Source organism: Xyrauchen texanus, chromosome 2 (assembly GCF_025860055.1).
Source record: "Xyrauchen texanus isolate HMW12.3.18 chromosome 2, RBS_HiC_50CHRs, whole genome shotgun sequence".
Lineage (NCBI taxonomy): Eukaryota > Metazoa > Chordata > Actinopteri > Cypriniformes > Catostomidae > Xyrauchen > Xyrauchen texanus.
The window spans coordinates 59,440,955-59,452,390 of NC_068277.1; the positions used below are offsets into that span (position 1 = coordinate 59,440,955).

At 39.9% G+C, this 11,436-nt stretch overlaps 2 non-coding genes across 2 annotated transcripts; one reads left to right on the plus strand and one right to left on the minus strand.

The window, feature by feature from the left end:
* Positions 1–5,541: 5,541 nt before the first annotated feature.
* trnan-guu (transfer RNA asparagine (anticodon GUU)) lies at positions 5,542–5,615 on the minus strand. The gene has a single exon. It is a non-coding gene; the product is annotated as a tRNA-Asn (tRNA).
* Positions 5,616–9,613: 3,998 nt separating this feature from the next.
* On the plus strand, positions 9,614–9,686 carry trnak-cuu (transfer RNA lysine (anticodon CUU)). Its single transcript has one exon. It is a non-coding gene; the product is annotated as a tRNA-Lys (tRNA).
* Positions 9,687–11,436: the final 1,750 nt, after the last annotated feature.

Below are 11,436 nucleotides of genomic sequence, written 5' to 3' on the forward strand. Positions count from 1 at the left end.
TTTCAGTGAGCATGGGGAGAGCGGCATAAAAGAGCCACACCGCCAGCAGACGAGGGGGAGAGTCTGAATCTGAAGTTTATTATTAATCGGAAAAGTTACTGTGAAGCTGAAGTTTTGAGAAACTGACCTATTGTGGCGCCCCAAGCATTATAATGAAAGCCTACTCACCTGAGTGAAGGAACCTGATTCCCCGTCTCCTCTAAGTATCTCCACACTGGTGCTGAAACCCGGGACCTTTAGTTGGTGGAAGGAAGTCACCCTGTAGAGTCTTCCCAGTTGGTGGAGGTCCTTCAGTCCCTCGCTGGTATGCAGCAAAACTACCATCAGACCCTGCTTAAGCTCCGGCAAGACCAAGAGTGCCATTTTTTTTTAAAGATCTTATAGCTCAAACAGAGGACCCGCTTGCGATCCAGAGCCTCCTCAGCCAGGAGGCTGCCCCAGCCGTGACCCCGGACACCAGCCCCCCTTTGTCCCCATCCATGTTACAGAAGATGGGGCGGTAGACGATCCAGATTTGTTTGAGCTTTCCACTAAGATCTGGGGCTGGCCACGCTCCCAATGGGCAGCTTGTCTCATCCCACTGTTGTCATGGGAAGCCCAGCTCAACGACTGCCGGCAACGATGCCTCCTGGCATATGCAGACTTAAAGAAGGCCACCCTGCAATGGGTTGGTCAGAGTCCGGAATGAAACAGCCCGTTCTCCTTCGACCGAACAGCTCTGAGACACCTGCCAGAGATGGCTGCTAGTGGGGGACCGCAACATCGAGGAGATTGTCAACCAAGTGGTACTGGAACAGTTCATTCATCGTCTGCTAAAAGGGACGGTGGAGTGGGTTCAGTGCCACCGCCCAGCATCCAGTGCCAGAGCCCTCCTACTCTCTCCCCCTATGTTTTCCCCTGTCTCATTCCTCGTTGCACTGCTCTCTCCCCAGGACCAGTTCCTGCCCCCCGCAGGCAAGGAGGATTCCTGAAGCCAGTTCCCCGGGCATGGGAGGCGACACCTTCCCCTGCCCGATCAAGTTCGGGCGTAGCGCCTGGGCAGTGTGCTGGAGGTGCATGGACCCGGACCACTTCCGGGATCAGTGCCCTTTGATGGAGCTGTGGACCGTGGTGTGGGTCTCCGACATCCTGCAGGCTGCCCCCAATTGGGCCGGTGCATACCGGATACCGGTAAGTGTCAAGGGGGGTACTCACCAAGAATTGGTGGACACAGGTTGCAATCAAACAACAATCCACAAATGCTTGGTTCAACAGAAGGCTTTGGGCACAGCTAAAACAGTTAGAGTGAAGTCTGTGCATGGGGTTTATTCACAAGTATCCTGTGGTTACCCTTGTGGTTAAATTCCAGGGAAAAAAGCATAGTGGAGTGGATGCCGCGGTTAGTTCACCCCATCTGCTGATCTTGGGGACTGATTGGCCTGATTTTGGAAATGTATTGAAGGGAATTTGCACGGATGGGTTCTGCACTAAATTAGGGAGATAAAATATGCGATGCTCTGGCAGGGGAGGTGGAGCCCGGGCCGTCCTCTACAGCTCCACATCAGAATGATGAGAGAAGGGGAGAGGCGGCAGCTTCCCTTTGGAGCAGTCATGAGACAAAACCCTCAAACACGCCTTTGACCAAGTGAGAGTGATCAATGGTCAACAACTCCAGCCAGACATCGCCTTTTCATATCCCTATTTTGCCATTATAAAGGAGCAAGTGATGCAGGACGCTCAAACGAAAGACAATACAACTCACCTCTTGATACCACGGAGCCGTAAAGATATTGTGTTCCAGACGGCTCATTATAATCCCATGGCGGGTCACTTAGGAGAAAGAAAAACACTACACCGTCTAATAGCCCGTTTTTATTGGTGGTGTGTAGCGTGCCGCAAACGTCAGCTGGTAAATCCACCGGCCACCCCAAAAGCGCCATCGCATCCACTTCCTCTAAGCAAGGTCCCCTTTGAGAGAATTGGCATGGACCTCATCGACTCATTAGAGCGGACAGCATGTGGACATCTCTTTGTATTGGTCCTAGTGGATTATGCAACGTGATATCCGGAAGCAGTGCCCCTGAGCAACATCTCAGCACGTGTTGTGGAGGCACTCTTCAAAATAATCTCCCGGGTGGGGATTCCGAAAGAAATTCTCACCAATCAGGGCACAACTTTTATGTCACGTACACTAACCGCAAGCTGTCATTGAGGGAGACTTAAGTACAGCACCGTAGAAAAGGAATGTCTGGCCATCAAGTGGGTGGTCCTTCACCCTCTGTTCAGATCACGCCCCACTCCAGTGGCTCCACCGCATGAAAGACACCAATGCGCGGAATACCCGTTGATAACTGGCTCTTCAGCCATTTAAGTTCTAGGTGGTTCACAGACCGGGACCGCAGATGGCGGCCGCCGGCCCCGGGGGGGGGGGGTAGGCAGTCCAGATGTCTCCCCGGCCTGAGTCGCGTGGTGGGGATATTTGGCAGCAGGGGCGTGGTCAAGTGTCTGTCCGGAGAGAGGGAGAGCGGCAAGGGCGCTTGCACCTGAGCTAAATTATGCCTAACACCTGTTTCTGATTACAGTGAACACGGGGAGAGCGGCATAAATGAGCCACATAGCCAGCAGGCCTATGAATGTTGGAGAATTTATAAAGAATGTTTGACATTTTTATTATATATATATATATATATTTATGTTATGGAAATAGAGTGTCTTTTTCACTGTATTAAAGTTTGCATTCACAGTAACCCGCCTCCGACATCAGTTGTGATTTGGCTCCCTTTTATACAGAATTCCCAAAAAGATAAGTGTGTTTGAAGAAGAGCTCAGACAAACTGACTGGACACCACTCTTATCTACTGATAATTTGGAATTTGCACAACAAGCTCTTATAATAAAATAAACAGTATAAAGAGAAAATATGTAAAACAAGTTGGAAAAAAAATCTACCTTGGATGAATAACCAGATATGGAGTCTTAAAATTTGATAATTTTGTTAATTATAATATTTTTTGCCTAATGTACAAAATTATTAACAAACTTGCTCCACCACCTTTGAAAGAATTTGTGTCAATTGTGCTTAGAAAACACAAGACCAACTCCAGGTCAAGTGGAGTTCTCAAAAGTGCACTCTCACAGAGAAGTTGCTCCAAAAGATAGTGCTTCAGAATAAAGAAAAACATATAATTGAAAAAAGCAATAAACAGGAAATAATAAGCGATCACCAAGTGATCTTAACACTTAAGATATCCCTATGGGGCAGAAGATATTTGAGAGGCTGTGGGAGGGACTGTAATTGGGCCAAATATCTTTAAAAAAAAAAAAAAAACATTTAAAAAGAGATCTGCAATTACTCAGGTCAAGTGACTTGGAATAAAATTACTTCATCTTTATGTAGTATCATGGCATACTGTGAGAAGGCTGCAGACCTAGAAATAAATGGTCATATCTTTTACATTATTTTCTCTTGTGGAGAAACTGTAAGATTAAAAATAAAAACCGTTTTTAAAATAGTGTGAAATATAATTTTTTGAGTCTTGGAAAATTTGATAAAAAAAAATAAAACAATTCACTTTCTGAGGCGGTTTATGTTCCCTCACATTTAGAGTTAAATCATCTATCTACTGTTTATGACAGCAATGATCTAAAAAGATCCTGTGAAGAAGGCTAATATGCCCCTGCTGCAGTAAACTACAGCTTTTAATTACAATTTAGGCATAAACACATAGCTGTGTGTGACGTGTAGGTAGGAACAGAATCATCCACTGAAATGGACAATGACGATATCTAGACTGAAAAAAAAAAATGCTTTCTCTAAAATATTTATACTGCATACTTCCAGTCAACTTCCTGTTTTTAAAGTGTCTGGCACAGTACACAGTACTTACATACATTCTATAACATTAAATCAGCCCTGTTATTATATGAAGAATTAGCAACAAATAAAGTAATAATTGTCTCAGGCGGGCGCGTGCAGAATGTAAACTTTCAGCGCACGCGAAACTCTCAACATGAAAACATGGCGGAACAACGCGATCTCCCAGAATTGTATCCGCCGAAGAAGCGAAATAAAATCAGCTATTTGGGAGCATTTTGGCTATCTAAAAAATTATACAGGAGTTGAAGACGGTATCCAGTGTGCAAAACATCGAATATGTTCCAGCACCTGAGGGATCACCATCCAGAGATTCATGACCAGATGAAGGTAATAATTTTACAAAACACAGTAAATAGTCAAGTCAAGTCAATTTTATTTGTATAGCGCCTTTCACAACACACATCGTTTCAAAGCAGCTTTACAGAATATCAGCATTAACAGACGATAAAACTGTAATGTCTATAAAGTCGATTAATCATCATTGTGTAATTTAGATAAAATACGATTTTTAATAGTGTTTAAAAATAATTAAATATTATATGTAGTGTACTACTTACCTTTTTGTAAAGTCAAACACTAAATTGAAATTCCGAAGAGTTGTGTATTTTAAGTTGACAAGAGGAGGGTTCGAACCCGTGATCAGCTTTATATTGTGAATGCGAATAGTTTTTCCAACTTGAATAGGATTTCAGTGAGCGCAAAAGTGCTGCGATTATCCGGCTGATGGTTAGAATACTGAATAAAGAAAGAAGGATTTATATAATATATATAACACATTTATTTTTATATTTAATGTAATTTGTATTAATTGAAAGGGTACAGTACGTTTTGGTGTCAGAGGGCAGATTGAAAATTGCATCTAATTTACCTATTTGTTTTCAACTTGTTTTCAGTTAAAAGTAGCAATATATATGTTAACTGCATGTCCTAACTAATGCTGCAATAAAACTTAATTTGTTATATGTTTGTGGAGGTTTGTATTGTTGCATTATAGGTAAATTATCAGATAATCGTGATTTTTTATTTTTTTTATTTTATCAGACAATAACCATACCATCAACAATGTATATCCACATCTAATGTCCGGGAAAGGGACTAACCAATGATATTTGAGGTCAGTGACGTGCGCGTTAGCAGGGACAGGAGCGGAAGGATAAAAAGGGCACTGATTTGCCGACAACGAGTTCTGACTGAACGCGTTTTTGCTCAAACAATACAACAACACAACGCGACTCGCGACACGTTCAATTTTTTCACTGTGCTCATGTGGGATATGTTGAAAAACAGTAATTTTAGCGTTTGTTTGCATAGAAAAGCACTTAAAAGCAGTGCGGACAGACGCGAAAAACAAGTGCAGTGCATCGGTCTCTGTGACGCTGTTCGGCTGTTAACCGAAAGGTTGGTGGTTCAGCCCGACTAGGGACATATCATGTTTTTGCCGTATTTCAAAGATTTCACGATAACAAACAGACATGCATTCACATATGTTTCTTAATACGTTTAAATTTTATATAGAATATCAAACCATGCTGACTTGTGAGCCTGCTCCTATAACTTAATGGAGATCATAATGCTTACTTCAGCTGAGTCCATTAGGAAAATAATTATAGAATAAATGACAGTTTTAACTTAAGTCTTCCAATGCATGATTACTTTTTGTTGTTAAAATCAAAAAACATGTATATCGTCCCTGGGTGGGCTTGAACCACCAACCTTTCGGTTAACAGCCGAACGCGCTAACCGATTGCGCCACAGAGACCGGATTAAAGTGCTATTGCCATTGGCGGAATCCATCATCAATGCGGATGCAGTAAACATGGATTGCTTCTAGTGTATCTTTCCTTACAAATAACAAAAGATAGATAAAACAACATACATTTATATAAGAACCATAAACCAGAACGTTATAATTGGCTTGTTTTTGTTTTTATTCGAATATTAGGTTGTGAAATGCCACTAGATGGCAGTGTAGACTAACAAATATACACGTTTATACCGCAATGTGACGTACAAAGACGCACGTTTGTGTTTGTAAAATACCTCTATTGCTCATTTACCGTGTTCTTACTGTGTGCCTTCCACAATATATATTTAGATATAGCACATTTTCAAGCATTACATTCTTTCAAATAAGTCATTAAACGTTGTGGAAATTCAGTCCATGTATCATTATTTGTAACAATCGTTTTAGTAGTGACACAAACAATATGAACTGTGCAAATATTTTTTAAGTGTGTATCGTCAGGCACGAAACGTTACAAGACTAAAATCACATAACGATTTTGCAACTGATAATATCATATAAATGTTTCTACTGCAGAGCTGGATTCGAACCCACATCTCTATGACGATTTGTGCTTGAGCTCTACCAAGACGATACACACTTAAGAAATATTTGTACAGATCTTGTTGTTTGTGTCACTATTAAAACGATCGTTACGAATAATGATACATGGACTGGTATAAATGGGGTAACAATTCTTCTAACGTGTCATTAATATTGGACATTTATAAAACTGTATACCCGAAGAGTTGTGTATTTTAAGTTGACAAGAGGAGGGGTTCAGCATTACAGGTCCTTCTCAAAAAATTAGCATATTGTGATAAAGTTCATTATTTTCCATAATGTAATGATAAAAATTAAACTTTCATATATTTTAGATTCATTGCACACCAACTGAAATATTTCAGGTCTTTTATTGTTTTAATACTGATGATTTTGGCGTACAGCTCATGAAAACCCAAAATTCCTATCTCAAAAAATTAGCATATCATGAAAAGGGTCTCTAAACGAGCTATTAACCTAATCATCTGAATCAACTAATTAACTCTAAACACCTGCAAAAGATTCCTGAGGCTTTTAAAAACTCTCAGCCTGTTTCAATACTCAAAACCGCAATCATGGGTAAGACTGCCAACCTGACTGCTGTCCAGAAGGCCATCATTGACACCCTCAAGCAAGAGGGTAAGACACAGAAAGAAATTTCTGAACAAATAGGCTGTTCCCAGAGTGCTGTATCAAGGCACCTCAGTGGGAAGTCTGTGGGAAGGAAAAAGTGTGGCAAAAAACGCTGCACAACGAGAAGAGGTGACCGGACCCTGAGGAAGATTGTGGAGAAGGACCCGATTCCAGACCTTGGGGACCTGCCGAAGCAGTGGACTGAGTCTGGAGTAGAAACATCCAGAGCCACCGTGCACAGGTGTGTGCAGGAAATGGGCTACAGGTGCCGCATTCCCCAGGTCAAGCCACTTTTGAACCAGAAACAGCTGCAGAAGCGCCTGACCTGGGCTACAGAGAAGCAGCACTGGACTGTTGCTCAGTGGTCCAAAGTACTTTTTCGGATGAAAGCAAATTTTGCATGTCATTCGAAATCAAGGTGCCAGAGTCTGGAGGAAGACTGGGGAGAAGGAATGATGGTCTGGGGTGCCATGTCAGCTGCTGGTGTTGGTCCACTGTGTTTATCAAGGGCAGGGTCAATGCAGCTAGCTATCAGGAGATTTTGGAGCACTTCATGCTTCCATCTGCTGAAAAGCTTTATGGAGATGAAGATTTCATTTTTCAGCACGACCTGGCACCTGCTCACAGTGCCAAAACCACTGGTAAATGGTTTACTGACCATGGTATTATTGTGCTCAATTGGCCTGCCAACTCTCCTGACCTGAACCCCATAGAGAATCTGTGGGATATTGTGAAGAGAAAGTTGAGAGACACAAGACCCAACACTCTGGATGAGCTTAAGGCCGCTATCGAAGCATCCTGGGCCTCCATAACACCTCAGCAGTGCCACAGGCTGATTGCCTCCATGCCACGCCGCACTGAAGCAGTCATTTCTGCAAAAGGATTCCCGACCAAGTATTGAGTGCATAACTGAACATAATTATTTGAAGGTTGACTTTTTTTTTTGTATTAAAAACACTTCTTTCATTGAATTGATGAAATATGCTAATTTTTTGAGATAGGAATTTTGGGTTTTCATGAGCTGTATGCCAAAATCATCAGTATTAAAACAATAAAAGACCTGAAATATTTCAGTTGGTGTGCAATGAATCTAAAATATATGAAAGTTAAATTTTTATCATTACATTATGGAAAATAATGAACTTTATCACAATATGCTAATTTTTTGAGAAGGACCTGTATATTGTGAATGCGAATAGTTTTTCCTACTTGAATAAGATTTCAGTGAGCGCAAAAGTGCTGCGATTATCCGGCCTGACATCGTTTTATTTTAAACATATGGTTTAAGTTATAGATGTTTTTGTTTATATATTTAATTGAATTTGTATTTATTGAAAGGGTATACATACTTTATTGTTGAAAAGGTACAGTACGTTTTGGTGTCAGAGGGCAGATTAAAATTGCACCCCATGGCCGTAACTACCATTGAGGACACCGAGGTCATGTCCTCGGTATTATTTTCTTGAAGTGTCGTTTCATAGTGAAGTGAAAATAGCCGACGAGACAATTATCCTTGCAGATACCGCTATCATGTCAAAACGAAAGTAGTCGGCTGTAGCGGAGTGTTTCCTAAAGCAATTAAAGAACGCAACGCAGTTCTGAAACAATAAGAACAATAAGAACGTCACAAAACTAAAATCATATAACGATTCTGCAACTGATAATATCATATATATGTTTATACTGCAGAGCTGGATTCGAACCCACATCTCTATGACGGTTTGTGCTTGAGCTGTACCACGACGGACACGCGTATGCAGACGATACACACTTAAGAAATATTTGTACAGTTCTTATTGTTTGTGTCACTACTAAAACGATCGTTACGAATAAATTATACATGGACTGGTATAAATGGGGTAACAATTCTTCTGGCGTGTCATTAAATATTGGACATTTATAAATATATACATATCTCGATAATAATAAGGTGAGGACAAGTACTTACAAACCTGTTTGAATTAAAATGTGTGATGAACCCCCCCCCCCACACACACACACACACATACATATTATAGGATATACTCTATATAATTACAGCAGTGCAGTTTGTAAACAATATTCATACTCTATAATTAGGTATTACTTAGAAAATCAAACGCATGAAATAAAATGTCACATTATTAATATCATAATATAAGACTGTGCAAATGAGTAATCACCAACATTAAAATGCTTTCTTTGCAAATGTAAGTATATTGTAAATATAAGTGCAAATATAAAAATACTAATAACGTGAGCACAAATGCTTACAAACCTGTTTATTTATTTATTTATTTTACAGTTTTTGCCATGAGAGTCAATAACATTCACTTTACAGGTTATATGTTTACAGCAATGCAATTTGTTAACATGAAGCCAAAATAATATACTATTTACATGCTTAGGTATTATTTAGATAACGCGCGCGCCTCATTGGTCGAAGAATCCAAGTAGCGGTATGGGCCGTGATTGGTCAATTCCAGTAACCAGGAAGTGACAAGCGTTTGATTGGTTCATTCTTCGAATATTATTCTTGGTAGGTTCATTTCTGGATATCACTATCAGAAATTAGCTCTATTGACAGGTTGCTTTAGGCCACTGTAGAGCGTGTATAGAGAGGGTGTGTATTACAAAGGAGAGAGTATGTCAATATTTGGAAGACAGTGACAGATATTACTGAAATAGTACGAGTAGTATGCATAATATGCAGCTCCGAACTCAGCAACAGAATCTGTCTTATAAAACGCTTATTCGGGAAATCAATAAATAATAAACGACGGCAACACCAAAGAAGCAGGTGCACTCTCTTCTTCATAGCCCGGCTAGCTCAGTCGGTAGAGCATGAGACTCTTAATCTCAGGGTCGTGGGTTCGAGCCCCACGTTGGGCGCAAGGATTTTGAATTTTAAATTAAGTTTACACTAAATGTACATAATAATCAGACATTATGTATTTTTTTAGTATAATTACATCTAAAAGATTAACTGTTTAATGCTTGTTTAGTATCTACAAATTAAAGTCATTTATGATTTAATGCTCCATTTTAAACTGAAGGTTTGTACATTTGGTGTTCCTACAGAATTGTGTCAGCCTGGGGTGGATTTAGTGATTTGGGGGCACTAGGCAAAGTTATGGGATGGTGCCCTCTTCAGTGACACACATTTACATTGGTTTTCTCTTAAAGGTGCAGTAAGAGAAACATATATATTATGGAATGGTATGGAGAAAATATTCCTTCGTCCTGAAAGATATAATTGAAATACAATAAGTGTGCTGAGATACCTCATCAGTCTATGTGACAGCACCAGGCTGTGCAAACAGTAAACAAAAATGTGTTCATGCTTGTGTCTTTCTCCCTGGTTGCTAAATTTCTGAAAAAGAGTGAATAACGAAGTCTGACAACACATTATATAAAAAACACAATCTGGCTACTATGAACTACAATACTGTATATACCACTACAATAACTTTTTCTTTCTTACTCTCCCTCATTCTTAATGCACTTTTCCACCATCAACTTGACCTTGAATTAACTAGATCCAAATTATTAAACTAAAAGTTGACTTATTGACATATTTCCAGAAGGCTTTGATAAACTTTTAAATTCGAAAACATAAAATGTTAGCTAGATTTATGCTGCTAAAGAGCAGGGTTGAAAGAGTATTGAAAAATAATACTCAAGTAACAGTAATACTTAAGTTACATATTAAAAAATGTAGTGTGTGTAGAGTAAATGTACTTGTCCTAAAATCTCCTCAGTTAAGAGTAAAGAGTAGTGAGAACTGAGTACTGATTTGCGATAGCTATGCCCCTTTATAATAAAACATCTATTCTGCAATTAAAAATGTATGGAGCTGAAATATTCTTCTAAAACTCTTAGTTTGTGTTCTTCTTCATACACATCTGGGATGGCATGAGGGTGAGTAAATGATGGGAGAATGTACATTTTTGAGTGAACTGTTGTCTGGGGGGGGTACATTGTCCTCCTTTTGAGATACAATGTTACACAATTATTTAGTTCTTGTATCTTTTAAGCCCAGAAAGAGTTGTGTTCTCATTGTAATGTATGATGCACAATTTTCTGAAGTTTGTGACTGGTGGAATGTTCTGCTGAAGTATTGCTCTAGAAATGTTGATACTTTTCTATCAGGCATTAGAAAAAAGATAAAGGCTAAGCATAATTATAAATTATTTTATCATCTCTAGCTACTCAATTGGTGGTGTAGTGGGATAAAGCATATATCTGTTAATCAGAAGGTCACTGGTTTGAGCCCCACAGCCACCACCATTGTGTCCTTGAGTAAGGCACTTAACTCCAGGTTACTCCGGGGGGTATTGTCCCTGTAATAAGTGCACTGTAAGTAGCTTTGGACAAAAGCATCTGCCAAATGCATAAATGTAAATGTCTGCCAAATGCATAAATGTCAAGCTACTCAAGTTATTCAGCCAAAAGCAGTGAGTGTTTTTTTCATTTCCTTGTTGTTTGATTTATAGCTGTCATATGACATAGCCTTCTAGACAGTGCTCAATTCGGTTACACGTACACTCCAAGTCCAACATTTTAATCCAAATACGCTTTTTGTCCCTCTGTTTACACTCACTTTAGACCAAACCGACTGCGTTTACATAAATGCCTCATC